At 36.0% G+C, this 23,145-nt stretch overlaps 1 protein-coding gene and 1 long non-coding RNA gene across 7 annotated transcripts in view; one reads left to right on the top strand and one right to left on the bottom strand.

The window, feature by feature from the left end:
- The window catches only part of LOC123874457 (furin-like protease 1), a 200,161-nt gene that overhangs the window by 80,742 nt on the left and 96,274 nt on the right, over positions 1–23,145 (bottom strand). The window lies entirely within an intron of this gene.
- Positions 516–22,503, top strand: LOC123874466. Its single transcript, XR_006797927.1, has 3 exons — positions 516–638; positions 4,112–4,114; positions 22,492–22,503. It is a non-coding gene; the product is annotated as an uncharacterized LOC123874466 (long non-coding RNA).

Below are 23,145 nucleotides of genomic sequence, written 5' to 3'. Positions count from 1 at the left end.
TAAGAACACTCTCGATCAAGCCACCTTTCAAACAAAAAAAAAAACTAAATTAAAATCGGTTCATTCGTTTAGGCGCTACGATGCCACAGACAGATACACAGATACACACGTAAAACTTATAACACCCCTCTTTTTGGGTCGGGGGTTAAAAATAATATCTGTATAAGTGTACATTAGCCATCGATGTTAACGTTAGCACAATAATAAACATGTGCTGTAATGAGTTTTGATTGGAATATTAACATAAATGATTACCAAATCTATGTAGACTTTCCCTGCCAAATAATATTTATCGTAACAACACAGCGTAATCACTACCGAATAATATTTATCGTAACAAATAACAAGTCATGAACAGTTCCATTGAAAATATTATCATAAGTGTACCTACATACTCGTACATGGTTTTTCAGGTAGATTGCAAAATTGGTGCAATATAATTATTAATTTATTTCGTTCAAATGATATAGGAATATCAAACTATAGAAAAATGATAGAAAACATAGAAAAATGATAGAGCCCTGATGCCTATAACACGAGTGTACAACTTATTTTAGGCATCAGTGGTTTAACCTAATTCTTGGTTGTAATTTTATGGTGAAACAATAAAAGATTTATTATTTTTATTTATTATTATAGTTGAGAGACGCGAATATTTTGGAAATATTAGTTAAAACATTCCTACATTAATCAATCATTCATTCATTGAATATCACGAACAGTTTCGTTGAAAGGGTTTAACGCTGAACTGTACCTACGCTGTTTATCAGGTATATCGCGGAATTATTTCAGTTAGGTATTATTATATTGATGCTAATTAAACTATTTGGAAGAGGAGGCGAATCACACTAATATTATAAAGGCGAAAGTTTGTATGTGTGTGTGTGTGTGTGAGTGTGTATGTTTGTTACTCCTTCACGCAAAAACTACTGGACGGATTGGGCTGAAATTTAGAATGGAGATAGATTATAGGTACTTTGGATTAGCACATAGGCTACTTTTTATCCCGGAAAATCAAAGAGTTCCCAAGGGATTTTTAAAAAACTACATCTACGCGAACGAAGTCGCGGGCATCAGCTAGTAAGGAAATATTTATTGAATATCAATATGTGTTTGACTATAAAAGAGCATAAACAGTTTCGTGGAAAGGGTAATAAATGTACAGCGTAATAAATGTCGCTTGTTCGTCGGACGAAGCGCGAAGTTATTGCAATTATAGTGATGACCCGTCGTTAAAGATAATACTATCAGTTATTAATTACTGAGAAACGCTGCCAGCTCTTGATGATATCGGGAGGCGGTAGGGCTGCCAAGAATATTGTTATTGATAGTCACTACCCAATACCCATATTATTAAGACGATCTTAGTAGGGTTTTAGTTTTCAACTTTATTAAGTAAATAAGCGTTTAAGTTTTAATTGTATTTGTAATTTTTTTTTGTATGTTGTGTGTACAGTCCCAAATAAAAGCAAATTTATTTTTATTTATTTACTATAAATGCGAAAGTGTGTTTGTTTATTGGTTTGTCCTTCAATCACGTCACAACGGAGCAACAGATCGACTTGTTTTTTGTATGGGTATAGTCAAAGACCTGGAGAGTTGCATAGGCTACGTTTTATCCCGGAAAATCAAAGAGTTCCCATGAGATTCTTAGAGTACAATCCACATAGGATAAGTCGCGTGCATCAGCTAGTGTACTATAAATTTAAATTTCAGCAATGGAAAAATAATAAATTACCTACGTCCTAATGCTTTTGTATTTTACTCAACTGTTAATAGAGATTTTATTTAAATAAAGCCGCAAGCTTCATCATAAGTCGTGCATAACTAATAATCATTTACGCAAGTAACTACATTAAACACAAAATTATTTTAAGCTCAGTGTGAATAAATTATTGAGTTTTTGTGTCTGACTTTCAGTCGGTGGGTTCTCTTTATTCAAGTTTTTTCGTTTTGAGAGGTTAACGATCCCACGTTATATTATATTCAAAACAAAGAAAAGAAACAAATACCTTTTATTTTAAGATTTTTCTTATCAAATTGCAAAACCCACAGATCACAGAAAACTCCGTGGTAGAACCTTTATAGAAAGCGATAATTTTGACAACCCTAAACAACTCTAACTCGTTAAATACGCTATCATTATATTGTATTCATATCGAGATTAATGGACACGTTTTTGGTTTAGATGTATACTAATTAATTCAATATTTTATTGAAACCATTAAACTTTGACCCCGGGTACTTCTTGACGGAATAAACCTCGTTTCTTCTGGAAGAAGTGAGTGAGAAAAAAAGAATCGAAAGGACACAAAGTTCCGCTATATAAAAAGTCTGTTTTAAATATCCTTTTCAGTCTAAAATCAAAAAGTGCGTATTTCGATGGTATTTCGGTATTTTGAAAAATTCCATCTCCTCGCCTATTTTCAACAATTTCACTGAAGTGAAGCCAGAGCCGAACTCAGCCAGTACTATAGCCAAACTCAGCCAGTACTATAGCCGAACTCAGCCAGTACTATGTAAATAGATAAATGAAATTGCCTGCTCTTGCTTGTATTTCTTGTAGGTACCCACTAGAAACTAGAACTAATTCTCACAGACTCAACGTAGGCTTCTTCCGGCGTCCATTTCCTAAACTAAAACATAGATGCATTCGAAGCACAAGCGCAACAAATCTGTTACTCTGCACGTTCTATCTTAAGATTATGGATCAAGTTAGAATCTGTACAAATTAGTTTCATTATCAAATAAGCCTTAAAATCTCTTGTATACCTACAGCAAAATAAAGACATCCGCTCTACGATCGATATTTTAATTTGGTTTGGTTGTGTAGGTTGAAATCTACTTATAGAGAACCAAAACGACCAAAGTATCCGGATTGGGCATGAAATGAAAGTTATTGTAAAATATTTTATCATGCAGAGGTTCTCCTACGTAGTTACTAGATACCAGCTAAAAATTGTATGATAAAATTCTGAACATCATATAATTTATACCTATACCTAGATTATATAACATTTATGACGCGGGACGACAATAACCCGGATATAAGTGACCCAGAAGCTTTAGGAATTACGTTCACTGAATATTTTATAGACAGCCCGGTCCCAATCCTGCCTATTTATAAACATTTTGCTCATATTTTACTCGACTTTAGATGGGTTGGGTGGACATTTTCCTTTAGGATACGATATTCTATGGAAAGTTTATGAGGACTCCGATTTGCTAAATAAGTTAGGTTAAGTTATTTAGCAAATCGGAGTCTCTCCCAATAGAATAACTAGACCTCTAACAGATAGATACTGAAGAAATTGAAAAAATATCTGTTTCGAATTTAGATCCACCGAGTATCTTACTTAGGAGTAACGACTCTTCACGTCTTTACTAGGTAATCTATGGGTGAGTTTGAACATATCAAAGCTTATTTGTATGTACAATTTCGTGCTGTTTTGGTTTTTGTAGGTAGACTGTTATACCACAGAATACTTACTTACTAATTTTTAGGACAGCTAACTTTGGTGATTATTTACCTGGAACAAAAAAGAAAATTTATACTTAAACTTACAATTGTTATGTAGTATATCGAGAAATAAAATCACTACCCAATTTGTTGGTTTATTGGTTTGTTGGTTTGTCCTTCAATCACGTCGCAACGGAACAACTTATTGACGTGATTTTTTTATGGGAGACTATGACACTCGGAGAGTGGCTACTCACTGACCGGGAAAATCAGACGTAGATCTCCTGTATCAAAATTACGTCAGAGTCGGTTAAGCGGATGGGTCGTAAAAAGGTAACAGATTAAGAGAGATATAGACAGATCACAACAGACTTTCGCATTTTTAATATGAGTATAGATACGGTATGAGCCAGTGCTTGAATTCTAGGCAACACCAAAGAAACAAGCCTACATAGTATTGTATATTAGTGCAGAAAAGCGTACTGGCGTCATTATGGCGCGACGTATCGCGCCATTGATCACTAAAGTCCTAAATTATTGTCGTACACAAAACAACGCAAATATATACCTAACCCTTAGGTCTGAATTCCCATATATTTAATACCATTTGTCATACTTATTATGTTTTAACTCACTCCCTAAATAATTCAGTAAGTAAAAATGGTGCCGTCGTACTGGCAAAATTACCTTGCTAGGTATATCTGTGCATACGTAATGCTATGTGATATTGTCTACTCTGCGGTTACGATAATTGTATCTGCGTTTACTTCCTTCTATTTCCTCATGTCGCATCTTAAAAATCCATATCAATAAATTCATTCCAGACATAGTATATTATATTTGAACAGGGCCGCTTCTCGTTACATCGCATCGCATTGAATCGTTTGGCATTATTATTTATATAAATAATATACAATATACAAATACATATTATATACTTGGCATATTTGTTGGCAGGGTGGTAACTAGCCACGGCCGAAGCCTTCCACTAGACCAAAGACAGTTTAGGAATTATAAATTTCCCAATTGGGACTACTAGGAGGCAAATCCAAACTTAGGTATAAGTGCTCACTTCTGTGCCAGGGAATTAGTCAAATGATTGAATATTTAAGATTTAAGTTACAATCTTTAAAAATAAAATACCCAAATATAATTTTAACGCATCATAACATTGTCACACAGTTTCAGCATGATTTCAACCGGAATGTAGAGTAGATAGAGCCACTACAATGTTGGATGTAAACAAATGAGGGATCAACTAAGGAAGCGAACAACTTTTGCTGGAAGCCCGAACTCGGAAATGAAACCTGGATATGTATCGTAGTTTGCGAATGCAATTTGTTCTGTTGTTCCAAAGTTCAGAAATCGTCCCCTGATTTGCGTATCAAACTTTGATTCGATCCAGCCCTCTCTCTCTCTTTGAGCTGATTATCTCTTGCATTTCAAAACTATTTTAGACATTACTAACAGAATATGTAATTAGGAAATACGTGGGTTACTAAGACACACGATTTGCTACGTTCTCGTGGGATTTGTATATCATGAGTAGATTTAAATAAAACTCCGAATTAGATGTAACGGGGGAACGTTCCTTAGAATTTAGGAAACTTAAATGCAATTATTCACAAAACTATGTCCCTGGGAACTTTGTCACGTACTTAGTTTCAACCGTAACCAAAACCGGTGACGATGTTGGAAGTTAAGCAAATGAGGGATCAACTTAGGGAACTGAATAAGTTAAGATGGGTGGAAACTTGGATATACATCCTCCGTTGGATTGCAAGCACTGCAATTTGTGCTCTGAGGATGCGGTTAGAGAATTTGTCGGCGAATCGCCAACGATTTGCAAACATTTGTTTCACTTCCGTACTCAATTTATACTTTGGTTAATTGCTCTGATAAGATAGCTTGCTCTAACTGATTGGATCGAGACTACATACTTCGTAAGTCGTATGTTAGGTTTGTTAGAGCTTTAAAACTGTGAATCTATGATCTATAGGTACTTATAAAAAGACTTCACTTGTCCTGACTGACTGACTGATCTATCAACAGTCAACACACAGCCTAAACTGTTGGAATAAGAATGTTGAAATTTTAACAGCAGGTTTTTTTATAACATAGGTACTCATTAAATAAAGATAATGGGTTAAATGGGGGTCAAAATTGGATTGAAAGCCCGACATTTTTCAAGTTATACTCGTTTACATATATATATCTATGATCTATGAAAATTGGTATTGAGATTTTTGGTTAAAAATTAAGAAATACGTATTTCAAGTTTTTCAGCAATTCTATCCTCAAGAAGCTTAAATAGGGGATGAAAATTTGTATCAAAGTCCGTCATTTCTCAAGTTATATCCAAGGAAATCAGTATACCTTATAATTTCAAGAAAAAATGAAATAGTTCATATTTCTGGATTTTTGGAAATTCCCGTCCCTTATAAATTTTCGAAAATTCCACTTACGCAAAGTCGAGCTGGGTTGGGAGCACAAGAAATTTTTTCTACCGGACATACCGTTATAAACATTGAAACCATCCAAACCAACCAAAGATGGTTTTAGACCACTAAAACAACACATTAGGCACATTTTTATCAGCATAGTAAGCACACGCAGGGTATCCACTAGTTTTTTTTTTCATATTATTCTGTAGGTATTCCATAGAACAACTTTAACGCTAGCGGAACTCCAGGTGAAAAGTTCAAATATAATTTGAGCTGTAACCTAAAAAATGTTAAAACAAGGCCAGTTCATTTTCACGGGTATACGTGAAATTGCCAGCAAGAGGTCGAACAAAATAAAAACTGAAAAATTCTAGGCTTTTATGATTGCACACATACCTACGCGAAAATTGTGATGGAAATTATTAAAGTTTATGGGAAAGAGGAATTAAACGTGTGGATGACCACCCAACATTGCTGATACTAAAATAATTACCCTACTTTCCGTATTTCAGTAAAGTTCCTAAACTTAGCATTAGAAATTTCGCAGCCATCCTGAAAGTTATGAGATTCCCGATCTTATTTTATTTTTGTAACGGCGGTAATCACTTAACATCAGGTGACCCGCTTACTCATTTGCTCGCTATTTTTATTTAAAAAAACCGGTCAAGTGCGAGTCAGTCTCACGCACCGAGAGTTCTGTACTCGGGTATTTTTTCCGACATTTTGCACGATAAATCAAAAACTAATATGCATAAAAATAAAAATAAATCTGTTTTAGAATGTACATGTAAAGGCCCTTTCATATTATGATACCCCAATTTGTATAAGTAGTTATCGTACATTGAAAATTGAAACACATTTTAACTATTTTTTTGTGATGTAACCATAAATAAATAAATAAATAATAAATAATCTTTTATTCTGGGTTTTCGGATTTTTTCCTTTACTTGTGCTATAACACCAAATTTCATGATTCTAGGTCAACGGGAAATACCCTATAGGTTTTTTGACAGACGCGACAGACGGACAGATGGACAGACAGACAACAACATGGCAACTCTTTCAATATTGTGCATACAAACCTCTCCACGCGGTTCAAATCGCACTTATCCGGTTCTTTTTTTAGCTCTACATCAACAAAATTATGGATCTCGTTCGAATAAATACTCAGTTTCACAGCTGCTATTGTGGCTTTGAAATAAAATAAATCCATCATTCAAACTAAAAAAGAAAATAAAATAGCTGGAAAGAGGGCACCAGTTCGCTTTCACGTTTTCATACGTAAAAATTAAAATAGCCAGGGAAAAGGTTGTTTCGTATGAAAACTGAAAATGGCTAGGTGTAGAGTTTTATTAAAGGGCGTATGTAAAAGGAAAATGTACGTGTGGGTAATCAGAAAACACCATGGAGGTAAAGAGAACGAATGGAGGTCATTTTTGTTTTACTTTTTTACATTTTCACACTGTAATTTTGTTGCACTCTTTCATTTACATTTTCCTGTGTGTACAATCAGAACGTTATTTTGTGTCAACTGCGGGAAACTTCATATTTATAGCAATGGGTTCACTATTCGTATGCGACATTGAAAAAGTCTAATTTCTGGGTGGTGAACTTTGGTGGAGACCTATAAAGTTGGTCCTTCAACCACGAACGGGCTATTTATGATAAAATCAGTCATATTATGTGGCATCAATTATATTGATGCTACATATGAATTTGCAAAGGTTAGGTTAAGTGTAGACTCTTAGACTCCTAGAGTCTAGATCGACGCACTTACCTAATACAGGGAATAAAAGTTAACATTTAAGACTTAATTCGCTTTCTTAAAAGGCGAAGGAAAACATCGTGAGGAAACCTGTATGCCTGAGAGTTCTCCATAACGTTCGCAAAGGTGTGTGAAGTTTGCCAATCCGCAGTGGGTGGTAGACTATGGCCTAAATCTTTCTCACTCTGGGAGAAGAACCGTTCTCAGTAGTGGGCCGGCGATGGGTTGATCATGAAGATGATGAAGACTTGCTTTATTACTTATTTTTATACTTAATTTCATCCCAAATCCGTTATCAACCCCTTTATTTTTAAAATGTTTGGACATCTTAAATATATTCTCTGGTTTACCAGCCAGCGAACATAAAAAATATTTCGTAATACACACGGGCTATCAAATATCGGGTAGATACGTACGTATCAATATCAAAGCGTTCCATCCACTCTTCAGGAGCAGTAATAGGATTTGGGAATGTCATAAACCTGCATCAAGAGATTTCAGATGTCGTCTGCAATAAAAATGGATATGGCGCAGTATCCTCCGAAGAATGGATTTACATTAATCGTAAACGTAAAATGGCGTTTTCGGATTTATTGTTATCTAAAATTTATTCATACAAGTAGATACCACGCCGTCCATACGTAGATCGAACCGTATATGGAATTATATATCTTTCTCTTTCTCTCTCTTACTCTTCATTGCTTAGGGACGTGAACCCTTTCTATTAATCACATAATGGTAGGAGCTTTTTTGGCATAATAATGCGGTGGGCTGCCAAATTCCTGCATACGACTCGACGGACACGGTTGAAAGAAATGTAATATTACATACAAATATCTAATTACAAGTAGTTACCTACTTACCATGCCACATCTGTGTTTTTTATCATGCCTCAATAATTTATTATTATTAATAAACACAAAACAATTTACTCAAAAGTAGATGGCGGCATAGACCTAATTTAAACAAAACATTCGTAAGTTTTTGTTCAAACTCGCCAACTTTTACAAAACAAATAGTATGCGAAAACTTGGGTCAACAACCACCGAATTCATAATTTAACTTCAACTGCCCTTATCAAGCAAACATAAGCCTAAACAACTAAAAATCTAAGTACTACAATCTACATAATACACAGAATCTGGAGGACTTAAGCGACTTCGACTTGGCAAAACCAACTTCTCTCATTTGCCTCTTCATCCCATATAACAACGTTAAATTTAAATACATTCGAGGTTCGGAGTGAATGCATCATGTTTATTTATCACGTTAAGATAATCTCGTGAGTTTGGGACTCGCGTATTTATTTTAAGGCTCGGACAGATACAACGCGGAGTCGCAGCAATAATAGCATACCATCAATAGCATGGCATGACACATTCCTTTCGCAAATTTTTCAACATTTTATCGATTAAAAACCTCGACAAAATGTCACACTGATCACGTTTATGAATTCAAAATCTAAAGCCACAAACACCTCAAAGAAATTTGTCTTGTGGTATTTTGATACATCCTGATGCTACCATTGACTGATCAGAGCACGGGTTACAAAGCGACAGAACAGAGCGCAGATCTTCCTTATCTAAAATGCATGACACTCTCTTCAGTCTACTAAAGTTTCCTCAAAAATTGCAATCAAACTCTTACATGTACTTTTGAATCGTCAAATGCATATCATTGGCTTTTGCAGACAAATCGGGCATGTTAATCGTCAAGCGTCATGTCTGCCCAAGTCTTAAGATAATCTTTAGAGTTGGGCGTCGCGTGTTTATCTTCTGAAAAGGCACATCTGTTCCCTACAATCAATACGGAGGCGACAGCTTCTGAAAATAGCTCGTATTTTGAATTTCTTTTGAGAATTCCAGGTCTATAAATGATTTGGTCCTTGACTTTTTGGTTTAACAGACTACTTAGCATACTTGCGAGTGTATTTAAACGTATATTTTAATTTTTATAAGAAAAGAAAATAATCCCGTTTTCCTGAAACTAAGCGTAGGTAGTAGATAGGTATGATAAACATCTTGGAATTATGTTATGAAGATCTACTAAGTAATGCTTACTTTCTCTCAATTCATAGACATTATTTCGAACACAACAAACATTATATTCATAACACGAACAAATACATACAGTAAACAAGTGTAAATTAAAAATTTATAACACCCCCGACAAGTGAAGGTTACAGTAATAACTAGAAAAGAGCTGATAACTTTCAAACGGCTGAACCGATTTTCTTGGATTATAGCTAAGAACACTCTCGATCAAGCCACCTTTCAAACTAAATTAAAATCAGTTCATTAGTTTAGGAGCTACGATGCCACAGACAGATACAAAGATACACAGATACACACGTCAAACTTATAACACCCCTCTTTTTTGGTCGGGGGTTAAATAGTATATCTATATGCATCTTTTTTCTTAGAATGTACTTCGTCATTCCTTCTAAACCCCGTCTAGAAAAGTCAATCCCGTTGTTGGCGAGTTCCTCATTTACCGCCCGATCAAACCGCACCGCTTTATTCAATTTACACCCCCTTGCATTATCGACGAGCTTCTAGGAAAAATATCGCATTTATTTTAGAACCTTGAAATAGAAAATGGTAAATCTAAATTATTGTATCTATCATTTTCTTACGATGAACCTCAAATATTTCACCACGATCTCGTCTGGAAAAGTTAATAGCGTTGCTCGCGAGTTTCCATTTTCCATCTGATCAAACCCCCCCAATTTATGCGTTCGCAATTTTCACCTTTTTTGGTGACAGAATTCTTATTACATACATTTTCAGGCGCATGAAATAGCGGAAAACAGCTAATATTCCACAACTCAACCTATTACCAGGTTTTTGTGAAATAATTAAAACCTTGAAATAGAAAAATGATAAATCTAGATGCATCGTTTTCTTACAATATACCTCAATCATATCTCTACAATCTTCGTCTGGGAAAGCCGATTGCGTTAGTCACGAGTTTTCGATTTTCCATCTGATTATACCATTACCGAGCTAATTTATGCGTTCCCACCCAATTTCCACCTTTTTGATCACAGATAAAGGTCTTCTTTCTTTCTGTTTTATAGTCATACTAGCCGATGCCCGCGACTTCGCCCGCGTGGATTTAGGTTATCGAAATCCCGTGGGAACTCTTTGATTTTCCGGGATAAAAAGTAGCTTATGTGCTAATCCAGGATATTATCTATCTCCATTCCAAATTTCAGCCAAATCCGTCCAGTAGTTTTTGCGTGAAGGAGTAACAAACATACACACACACATACAAACTTTCGCCTTTATAATATTAGTGTGATTTCTTATTGCTGAAGGTCGCGATCCTTTCCATTAAACACCTAAGGCTAGGAGTTTCATTGGGGTAATAATACAGCGGGTGCCCAGCATCCTACAGTACATAACTTGATTAAGAGATCGAGATTTCGACTCTTATCTAAGGTTTTAAAAGTTAAGTAATTTCAAAAGTGATAATAATACTTAATCTTTTTTTTTTATTCATCATACAAGAGCTTGACCATAATCACACCTGATGGAAAGTGGTAATGAGGCTTAAGATGGGACGCGTTTACCTAGAAGATACCTATTCACTCTTGTTTTAAAGATACCGGGATTGTAATTGGTCGGAAACACAGATCGCGGAAGAGTATTCCAAACCTTAGCCATGCGTTTGAGGAATGATGACGCAAAACGTTTCGTGCGTGTAGATGGAATGTCGACGACATAAGGATGGAAACTCGCTCGACGTCTTGCGGTTCGGTGGTAAAATGGTGATTGTAATAAGAAAATATTCTAGAGGGATTTTTTAATTAATTAATTATATTATCAGAAGTGATAATAACTGCATTTTAAAATCTGTCTAGAGTGTAGATGCATAATTTTCTTGCAATATTATACCTCAATCATCCACAATCCCCGTCTGGGAAAGCCGATCGCGTTGTTCGCGAGTTTCTCATTTGCCGCCTGATCAAACGGCGCCACTTTATGCGTTCGCAATTTACACCCCCGTTCATCCTCGACTAGAATTGGTATACTGTTTCATTGTTTCAGTTATCTGTTTTATTTCTCCAATTACTTACAAATGGGCACTCAGCTAAGGCATTTTTTAAATAAATTTAATAAAAGAGAATTTAATATTTTATTTTCTTAAAAATTGGCTTTTGGTTTCTACCGCACTCTGCCGCACTCAAACTTGCACTATCCTATAATATAGTAGCCATAGTAAGAATAAGTTTTGAGAAGAAAACTATACTCAGTAGTGGACCGGCAATGGGTTGATGATGGTGATAGTAAGTCAATGAAGTTAACGTACCTATTATTTTGAGATCACAATTATTACTAGTTCCTACCAAGATGAGATGCGTCTATAGTTAGATATTGTTATTCATAGTTAGAACATTTACACCATTTCGAGTGACACTAATCATTTTTTTTTTGGAAAAATTCAATAAAGCAGGCTTTTAATTTTTTTTATTATAGCTTGTTCAACACTGAAAATAAGTGAGACATTAGCTGAAAATAAGTCGGTAACACATACAAGCTACCTACCTACTTACTAGTTGCCACTCATTATGATCTATCGATATAATTTATAGAGTCCATCAATAAAAGCATTGGAGAGTTCACAGTAGCACTTGAGTGCAAATAAATACTCAATGGTCTTCTAAAGGTGCTCCAAGAAGTAATAAAAATGAAAGGAACTAAGATAAGATTAAATGAAGGATCCTAAAGAAATCCAAAGTGGATTGAATAGAACAAAGAGTACACCGGCGGGAACTTTTAAAAGTATAAATCCACTTTCGTTTCGTTGGTAGTATTTCATGCAACCTGCCAATCGACACTGGACCAGCGTGGTGGACTGTGGCCTTCTCAATCTGAGAGGAGACCCGTACTCAGTAGTGGGCCGTCGATGGTTTGATGATGATGATGATGAATGCCAGAGAAATCAATGTTATAATTTTGAGGGTTATTATTCTTAAGCAAACCATGGCCGTAGATTTTCACTCGATTCCCGAAATCTGTAATTGAAATCCGACTCGTTTCCCTCCAACTCACTTCACCTTCCGCCTAAAAGCCATTTCAAGTAATCTCAAGACTTCTTTTGTAGGCTAACCTCAGCGTCCGTTCAAACATGCATTTTTTAAGCTCGGAATTTAATCAAGCGAATTCCCTAAACGGATATTTTATTCCGTCAAAGTTCGTAAAAGTTAACCTTTTACTTTTATACCTTATCAAATAAAAGGTTCTCATCAAGTGTGTACCTACCTGTGTAGCTACCCAAATATAGACATTTTGTATATGTGTACTTCAGAGTTTAGCAACGAAGGCTGTATTCGTTTTAATCTGCGTAGTTTATTTACACAAGTAAAACTGTCTGTGTAGGTATGTGTGTGTGTTTGTACTGTAAAATTTATACATAGTGCTAAATCGATGCGAGATTATATAATTACGTTGAATCAAAGTGTACATAAAATACAATTTTCCATTAAACAACGACTACCTAGGTAGGTAGTTTTTTGTCTTTCACCAATTTAGATCGACCAAATATTATAAAGTCAAGATTTTTTTTATAAAGTCAAGAAAACCAAAAATACGAAATTATTTTTGCTGTGAGCAAAAATTTCTGGGCTTCTAGTAATATGTCTTACAGTTTTTATAATGTGGTCGTATGTTTCGGATAATTTGCTCAACAAAATAGAGAATTTGGCAAGAGAATGTATCCTTTTTGACCGCCCGACGAAGGGCCTGAAATATTTCTTAGCCCCCAATATTGTTCAGATCATTCCAAGATGCGAATTAATAAAGCTACCAGATATTGTTTTTGATGAAATTCTTAACATTTTATACTTTTAGTAATTTTATTTTATTGAATAGTATCTCTGGTACGGTGATTATATCTACGGCAGTTAATTCAATTTGGCAATGTATATTTTACTATGTCTTTCTAAATTAACTCAGGTCTGGTCTGCACCTTGGCAAAGACATTACCACCAAGCAATTTATCGATACAATTAAGCATGATTTTTATAAGCTTAACAAACTACCATATCCCTTTCAAGTTAGCTAACTGGTTATAAATAGATTCTGCATCACAGATCACATTCAAAGATATGCTTATATTAATATTCAAAACAAAAAAAAAAATTTTACTTTTTGTCCGATTTAAACACCTTTTATGGTAATCCTACAAGCAGGCCATACAAGCATTTATTTACCGGTGAGACGAAACAATATTACCGCTATAAAGAATGGAATGGTGCAGAAGAAAGAGGGTACTTCGATGAGTAATGAAAAGATCCCCCTCCGCACATGAAATTGCATTTCTCGTAGATTTAAAAACATATTTTGTTGGATTTTTCGTGAATTTGAGAGCATATTTCTTACAGATTCAGCGTCGAATCGTATCGAATTGTTTTGTGTATATAAGTAACGTTAAAATGTATGCCTTGGACACTAGGGCGGAAAAAGCCGCCAGCCGCCCAGAAATCTGGAGCAATTTATTTATTGCTGTCTTACTTAGTAGCCGGTAAAAATCACGAAGCGAAATTACACAAAGTTTGAAATTACTATCCCGCTTTATTGTTTTAATTTCGCGCCCGCATGGTCGACCAAAACTAAGATACTAAGGAGCGCGCGATGTAGAACACTCGCATCGCTGTATGCCGAAAATGGGAAAACATCTAGTCAGATTATTGCAGCAAACAGTTGTTTACTACTTTTCGAAGAATTTGGTAGTAAATACTAAAGGTACTATTACTTAGTAATAACTTTGTTAAATAGAAACTTGTCAAATTGTCCGATTGTCGCCTATCGCTTGTCATTTTCGCGTTTATTAAACAGAACCGGACAGCAACAGGAGCGGACAACCGCTCCCGCCCCGCTCACCGCTGTCATCGAGGCCGGGGCCTTAGGCGTAGTAACGCTACATGATATCCATCAAAAATCCATTAAATTCAGCACGAAATCAATCTATCTTTAATGAATTTCGACACAAAATCTATTCCTCCATAATGATGTTTATAAAGTTAAGCGACTGCAGCGCTGAAATGCACCATCGAGGTAAATTTAATCTCCCAACAGCGCGCTGATTGCGCTTGAACGGACAAAATTTTTAAAATCGGATTTGTTTATCGTTTTTGGAATAGAGATTAAATTGCAATATTTTTATGTACAAGTGTAAATTAAAAATTTATAACACCCCCGACAAGTAAAGGTTACAGTAACTAGAAAAGACCGAAAAGACCTGATAACTTTCAAACGGCTGAACTGATTTTCTTGGACTATTCCACGCCTACTATCTAAAGTATCTGAGTTTTCCAAAACATCATTTTCAAATAAATAATTATGTATTTAGGCAACGTCCATCTTGACAGCTTGACATTTGTCTATTGACATAATATTATGAACCTAACGGTTATCTAACCTTCTTTTCTACAAGAAAACTAGAAAAGAGCTGATAACTCTTAAACGGCTGAACCAATTTTTTTAGATTATAGCTAAGAACACTCTCGATCAAGCCACCTTTCAAACAAAAAAAACTAAATTAAAATCGGTTCATTCGTTTAGGCGCTACGATGCCACAGACAGATACATAGATACACAGATACACAGATACACAGATACACAGACACACAGATACACAGATATACACGTCAAACTTATAACCCCTCTTTTTGGGTCGGGGGTTGAAAATTCTTAAAATCGGATTTGTTTATCGTTTTTGGAATAGAGATTAAATTGCAATATTTTTATGTAAAAATAGAAAATTTCATGTATTTTTCGATGCCAGTTTTTTCAAATTGCGATTTCACCTGATTTCAATTTTAATTTCAAAGCCTTTATTTACTCCTTATTTTATCTTAATCTCAATTAATTTCATTTTTTCTAAGTTATATTTTACATCTAATATTAATTACCTATCTAATATTATTTCACCTGATAATAAGTGATAAATGCGGTAGTAGACCTAAAGCAGGCTATACACTCACCTACCGCAAGGGCAATCTAGGCAATTGTCTCCTCAATTATTGTACCTACTTATCCTCTAGGCAAGTTCCTAGACTATCCCTGTAGCAGGGTGGCAGCAGAGCCTGATGACAGTAGTGAGTAGAGGAAATGATCTTTTATGAGCTTAAGGGCGCATTACCACTCTGTCGTCACATAGAACATAGAGGTGTAGTTTAAAGCGTCGTGACTTATTTATTTGAAAGGTGTTCATTTAATATAAAGACCAAAGACTAACTGTCGTCCACGACTTTTATTTTGTTGTGACAACAGAATATTGTACCTAGTATAGATAATGGGAAAAGCTAACGACGACAGTCGTCCAACGTCGCTGCGACATAGTGAGAACGCGCCCTAAATGAGCTCATTTAAAATGATCATTTCCTCTTCTGTTACAATTATATTGGGAATAGAAGTTTTATTGCTTTCTTTTCTTTTTTTTAAATTAATACTTGGTAAAGAACAAGTTTTAAATGTAATTTTTGTAATATTACTCAAACCGGCGATAAAACGGAATTCTTTGGAAGGGCGATCGCATTTAGTTTAAATGATGTTTTTGGTCTTTAGTTCAGAAGCTGCAACGCTGATTGTAGCGTCGATGCAATTTTCTAGCTCGGAACCCCGACCGCTTTTTCCGCTCGAACAGCCAAAATTTAAATTTGGAATTTGATGACCGCTTGTGTAACGTAACGTTTTGGAAAAGTTTTTTTGAAAATGTTTTTTTCTGAATAGTTACATGCAATCAGTGAGTTAAAATGTCCGCAGAGTTTAGAAAGGTAGGTATTTTATTACGTTATAAAATATGATAACAAAAAAGAGCATTTGGCTAAAATGGGTTGTACAAAATCGTGTTTTCTAAAACATTGTTATAAATTCTGTACTTAGATTTAGGTATCGCTGGAATCACAAATATAAAAATATGAACAACGGGTCTGTAAATTCCCTCGACAATCCCAACATGAGTCTCTGTAGAGTCTAGAATGTAGAGATTCCATGAGAGAGCATCTGAGAAGATTCATTGGTTTATTCTATGTTATATCCATTTTTTAAACTAACACGCTATCGTCATCATCAACCAATAGATGCCCACTGTTGGACAAAGGTCTCTTGTAGGGACTTCAACACGCCACGGTCTTGCGCCGCCCCAATTCAGCGGCTCCCTGGGACTCGTTTGATGTCGTCAGCCCACCTGGTAGAGGGACCTTCCAACGCTACGCTTTCTGCTGCGAAGTCGCCAATCTAGCGCCTTGGGATCCCACCATCTATTGATTTTTTTCAAACTATATATATGGCCTGCAGATTGCCACTAACTAAGCTTCGCAACCCCGCCGGCTACTCTGGTTCTCCTACGAATCTCCTTATGTCTGATTTGATCATGTAGAGAAACTCCAAGCTAACTCTTTCCAAACATGCTATATTTATGGGTAAATAGCCCTACTATGATGATTTTCAAGGATTAGAGACAATGATCAAAGACCATGCAAGGTCAAGACTATATTTTTTAGAGAACTTTAAAACAAAAACAAAATGCTTGATAAACTTTTAACTTTTTTATACTTAAGTATTGTAAAATAAAAAATGTAAAAAAAACCTATTAATTTGATTAATTTTAAGTCAGGTGATGACGACGTGTGACAAACTGACAATATGACTGATATAAGTTATTTATATTTCACACGTCCTCAACTTAAAACTTGAAACTACGCACTATAGACTACTACAGTTTTAAGTTTCTAATTCGATAGAATCTGAATATTTTATAAGAGGTACTCATATGTTAGAATTCAGTGCACTTCGCCTCCCAATTCAGGGAATGTAAGTTCATACAATTTGCTCGCTCTCCAATGAAATCTGAATAACCACTGACGTTACTTCGAATAAAATCAAAAGGAGGTCGAATGTATGAACCCTCGAAAATATTCGGAGCTGCTTCGGAATACCTACGGAAAATATGAATACAGTCCAAGCGATGGTGGGTGAATAGGGATGGTGCCTTCTGCTTAGTCAAATCAGCAACTATTTAGCAAACATCAAAACGCTTGCTTAGTATGGGAGCTTGTATGAAATACATAGATGTGACGCCATAATGTCGACTTCTTTTCGTTAAAATTAGTTAAACTTTCATGTGCAAGTCTGACTTGCACTTGACCGATTTTTTCACTTACATGATAGTTATTGCTACTGAAATCACAATAATACTGACAAGTTACATATTTTAATTTTTGCAAACTCAGACCAACTTGGTGACTGACATCCATCGAAGCGTCTGATTATGATATTACTAGCTGATGCCCGCAGCTTCGCCCGCGTGGATTTAGGTTTCTAGAAATCCCGTTTGATTTTCCGGAATGAAAAGTAGCCTATGTACTAATCGAGGATATTATCTATCTCCATTCCATTCACACATACCTATACACAAACTTTCGCCTTTATAATATTAGTGTGACTAAGTAGAATTACGATTGGTGTACAAAAACTTTGCATAATATTTTCTCTAGCTCTTGGCCTAAAATTACATTCATTCCAACTAGTAGTTTCATAGCCGCAGTCTGAGTGGAATTACATCAATTTCCACACCAGCTCCCCAATAGTATTTCCACTGGCACCTTTATTTCCGCTATTTTCTTCCAGGAAATCACTTGCCGGTGTATTTGCCGATGAACCTTCTTTGATTTGGCGGGCAAAGAGATTTAACTAAATGACCGAGTAGCTATAAGGGCCAAAGCCATTTATGTATATTATACTAGCCCGCGCCTTGGTTCCCGTTTCAACCCCCTACCCCTTAGGGGTTGAATTTTCAAAAATCCTGTCTTAGCGGATGTCTACGTTATACCTAATAGCTATCTGCATGACAAATTTCAGCTCAATCCGTTCAGTAATTTCAGCTGTGCGTTGATAGATTAGTCAGTCAGTCATTCAGTCAGTCAGTCCGTCAGTCATTCACATTTTCATTTTATATATTATTTAGACGAGCATTCCTAAGCAGAAGCATAAGGCGAAGCGGTCACTAGTAGAAAACTTGCAAAAGTCATTTATAAGAAACTAGCTGATACCCGCGACTTCATTCGCGTGGATGTAGGTTTTTTAAAATCCCCGTGGGAACTCTTTGATTTTCCGGGATAAAAAGTAGCCTATGTGCTAATCCAGGGTATAATCTATCTCCATTCTAAATTTCAGCCCAATCCGTCCAGTAGTTTTTGCGTGAAGGAGTAACAAACATACACACACACACACACACATACAAACTTTCTCCTTTATAATATTAGTGTGATTGCGGTAGTTACATTACAGGCAAAAACTTGAAGAAATTGCCTTGCTACGATTATTTACACAGTGTTATATTGTGAAATGTTACTTGCCAGAATTGACTTCCAAACGAAAGTTTTTAACATTGTATCAATATGCGATTAGCTTTAAGCTGCCAAAAATAGAATCTTCTGACTTGTTTCGTAATAGGAAAATACCAAAGCCTGAAAACTTTGTGTTATTCTTGTAAACGTCCCCTTCGTAATTAATAAATTTCGTTTAAATTTGATTTATTTCAAGATTCATTGAAATTCTTGACGCCTACTTCGTGAATCGTGATTGCATAACTCAACTTGGTTAGTATTTTTGGGGCAAAGGATCGTGAATAAAATTGTATACTTACCTACTAATGGTATTCCTATCAATAAATCATGTCTACAGACCTTTAAAATTCGATTCGCAAAAAACGTTTTATAGTTTTTTCAAGAGATTGGCAAAATAAACGTACGAAAGGAATAGACAGGAAAGGAAACTTCATATAACAATAATTGATACTTAAATACGTACAAACATTTTATGTAACCTTAGGTTAGAAACTGACTTACTGACATGAATAAATGTACAGCTCAAACCTACTACTATAAGTGCCTACTCCGTCTAAGAAAAGATTTTGAGAAATGTATAAAAAAATGAAATTCTCGTAGACGATTCGGAAGTCGCGGGTCAAAACTAGTTACTATAAGTTATTTCTGAGAAAAGTAAAAGAAGAAGTTTGCGCTTCTTATAGCTTAGATCATTTCGTAGAGAAAGTTTTTTATAGTCATTTCAGTATTTATTTTATAGTTTAGTTAAGTAAACACAGAAGTAGCACTCTCACCTTGGGCTTCTGACGGAGTCATTTAAAACGGGATCTAGGGATACCCTCCGATAGTTTACTTATCTGCCCTTTGTACTTGCTTAATGAGTTTAAGGTTTGGTTATGTTATAACCGCTGGCTGTTGGGTTAATATTACTAAGTTTCCAAAACTTATTTATGGAACTAGATATTATTCTCGGAAAATTCTTTCTAGCTATATTTTGTGTTTCTAATATTATACGTATCTACCTAAATCCTCAATAGTCTATAGATCTAGCAATTTGAGCTGTAGGTATGTTGATATTAATCAGTTTATACTGTTATTACGTGGGTAGGTATGTTGATGCTCACAACTTCGTCCGCGTGAATTTGGGGTTTTTAATTCCCTGGGAACTCTTTCATTTCCGGCATAAAAAGTAATCTACTTATATCCGTTTCCAGGATGCAAGCTATCTCTGTACTACATAGATGATGTCTGCGACTTGGATTTAGGTTTTTAGATATCCTGTGGGAACTCTGCCTTTTCGGGACAAGAATAGCCTATGTCCTTTCATGGGATGCAAGGTATCTCCGTGGCAAATTTAAACAGATAGCAGAAACAAATACACTTTCACATTTGATAAGTAAAGTATGTAAGCGTTCGGAGATAACGTAGCTGGGCTTATCTATCAGTGAAAGAATTTTGAGAATAGGTCTATTAGCTCCCGAGATTACCCACTACATCCAACCATCTTTAAAATATTAGTGTAGATAAAATAGGTGGCCTGGGCTTCAGTCAGGTGGAATTTCGAAAATCTTTTCTTGGTGAGGATATCTGTTATAAAGACAACTTTCATGCAAAATCTGAAGTTTCTAGATCCAGTGATTTGAGCTGTACGTTCATAAATCAGTCGGTCAGTGTATTCTTTTACATGAATAGATAAAAAACCAGTGATATTTAAATTTTGCAAGCCGGGTGTAGTGACGCTTGCTAACGACTCTCGTGTGGAGAGCCCTTGGGAAAATAGGCGAGGCGTCTTTACTAAGCAACACCATAGACAAAAGAACTATTTATATCACACTATGACGGCCGCTTGTGGCGTTACATTCATGAAAATATAGCTTTCAGATCAGTAAGATTTTAATAGATGATAAATAATAGGTACCTATCAATTTACTAAAGTAACTAATCTAAATATTAAAGCGACCGACATAGCTCAAAGTATTAGCAAGCTGAAGTGGCAATGGGCAGGTCATGTCTGTCGCAGAACCGATGGCCGATGGGGCAGAGGACGTGTTCTTTTTTTATTTTTGTATTAGCCATGTTAAATGACTAATATTCCCCTTTCCTCTCCAACTAAGCGTCAGGCTTGTGCTAGGAGTATGTACGACAGTAGTGCAACGGGCGGGGTTTGGACCGTCGACCTTTCGGTATTCAGTCCACTCCTTCACCGGTTGAGCTATTGAGGCTCTAAATTTGAGTCTCTCTCTCCAATCTCTGGGTCTCTCCAACCTCTATTGAGGTTCTGGATTGGAGACTGCGTACCGGTAAGCGCAGTGTGGGACGACCTCCAGCCCGCTGGACCGATGACCTAAAGAAGGTGGCGGGGAGCGGGTGGGTGAGCAAGGCGGAAGACCGTGTTTGCTGGAGCGCTCTCGGAAAGGCCGATGTCCAGCAGTGGACGCACATAGGCTGATGGAATGGAATGGAACATTTTATAAAACGAAAAGTGTTGACTAACTGACTGACTCATCAATGCCCAGCCCAAATCCTTGGACCTAATCAGTGACGATTTTGACGGTGAGGTACTTAACGCACAATAGACGGAAACGCCAAGTGCGGCAATCTGCCCGAAACTAATATACCTACTTAATAGGTAAGTATATTAAATAAATTGCCTATTAAGCTAATAATTAAAAAAAAAAACAAAAAAATATAGCCAGTGCCCTTCTAGATAAAGTAAAAAATTCTAACAATACCCCATTCAACCAAATCTGTTCAGGAATTAAGAAGTTGTTATGGCATAAAGAAACTACTTTCATACCTACATGAGCCCTGAAAACACATACCTACTCCTTTTTTGGGCAGTTGTGTAATAAGACCTTAGTTTTATCGTTTAATTTTAATCCAATTTAATCCTTTTAAATTTTTGTATTGCGGTCAGCCACCGCGTCCGATATGCAATGTCAGTATAAAGTTTCACTGAGAGGCAACACCGCAAATCGTGAAAATGAATGAAATAAAGTGAAATATGTACATTATACGAATGGTACCTATGTATTTTTTTAACATTATTCAATGACAGCTTGGTCGCTGTCTGACCTGCAGGGCGATTCAGAACACTTCGATTCGATAAGTTATCGTAGGATAACTTACCGAATCCAGAGTTCTGAATCGCCCTACAGGTGGTAATAGGTATCGAATATCGATGCAGTCTAAGATGAGAGTGAATGAGAGTGGAAGAGGTACGGTAGTTTCTCTTATCGTTTCTACGAGCACCATGAATCAACAGAAAACGCTAAATCACTTAGCAGCTGAAACCATTTCTCGAGACATTTGCTTTCACAGGCTGGTTGAGGACTCTAGGCCATATTTTATTTTGAGAAAATACATCTTACGGGATTAATAAAAACCTAAAGCCACGCGTACAAAGTCGCGATGACTGACTGGCTGACTGATCTATCAATGAGCAGCTTAAACTACTAGAAGGATCGGACTGAAATTTGGCAGACAGGTATTATTATGACGTACACATCCACTAAAAAAAGTTGAAAACTAAAACCCAACTGCGATCGTCTTAATAAACGCTGAAATATTATACTAAAATTGTTTCTCTGTCGCTGGGTATATTTTAATGTTGTAGTACATTTATATTTACGAACTCAGAATTTTCTCGTCTTTCATATTTTGACACCCAACTCGATACAATAGCAAAAAAAAAAAATTTGGACACCCCCACTTTTTTCATGTGATATCCGTTAGGGCAATTTTTTTCGTATAAAATGTAGCCTATGTCACCCGGACCTTTACGGCGAATCGATTAACTCCTCATTCATTAAAATCCAGTAGTTTAGGCGCTACGGTGGAACACACAGAATCTGAATACAAACATATACACACACACACACACAGACATACATACATAGGTACATAGACTGCTAAAATTTTCCCTAACCTTTCCTTTTGGCTTTGCCGCAGTCCGGTAAAAAAGATTTTTGAAAATTAACCCATACGGGGGTAAAATAGGGGTTTTAAAACGTATTCCACACGAACGAAGTCGCAGGCATAAACTAGTTAAAAATAATTGATCAATGGTTGTCAATGGCGCAGAAGTTATACAACATCCAACTAATTAGTACCTATACACCCATCCATGGCGGTTACCTGA

Source organism: Maniola jurtina, chromosome 18 (genome assembly GCF_905333055.1).
Source record: "Maniola jurtina chromosome 18, ilManJurt1.1, whole genome shotgun sequence".
Classification (NCBI taxonomy): Eukaryota; Metazoa; Arthropoda; class Insecta; order Lepidoptera; family Nymphalidae; genus Maniola; species Maniola jurtina.
This window is presented reverse-complemented; position numbering and strand designations above follow the sequence as displayed.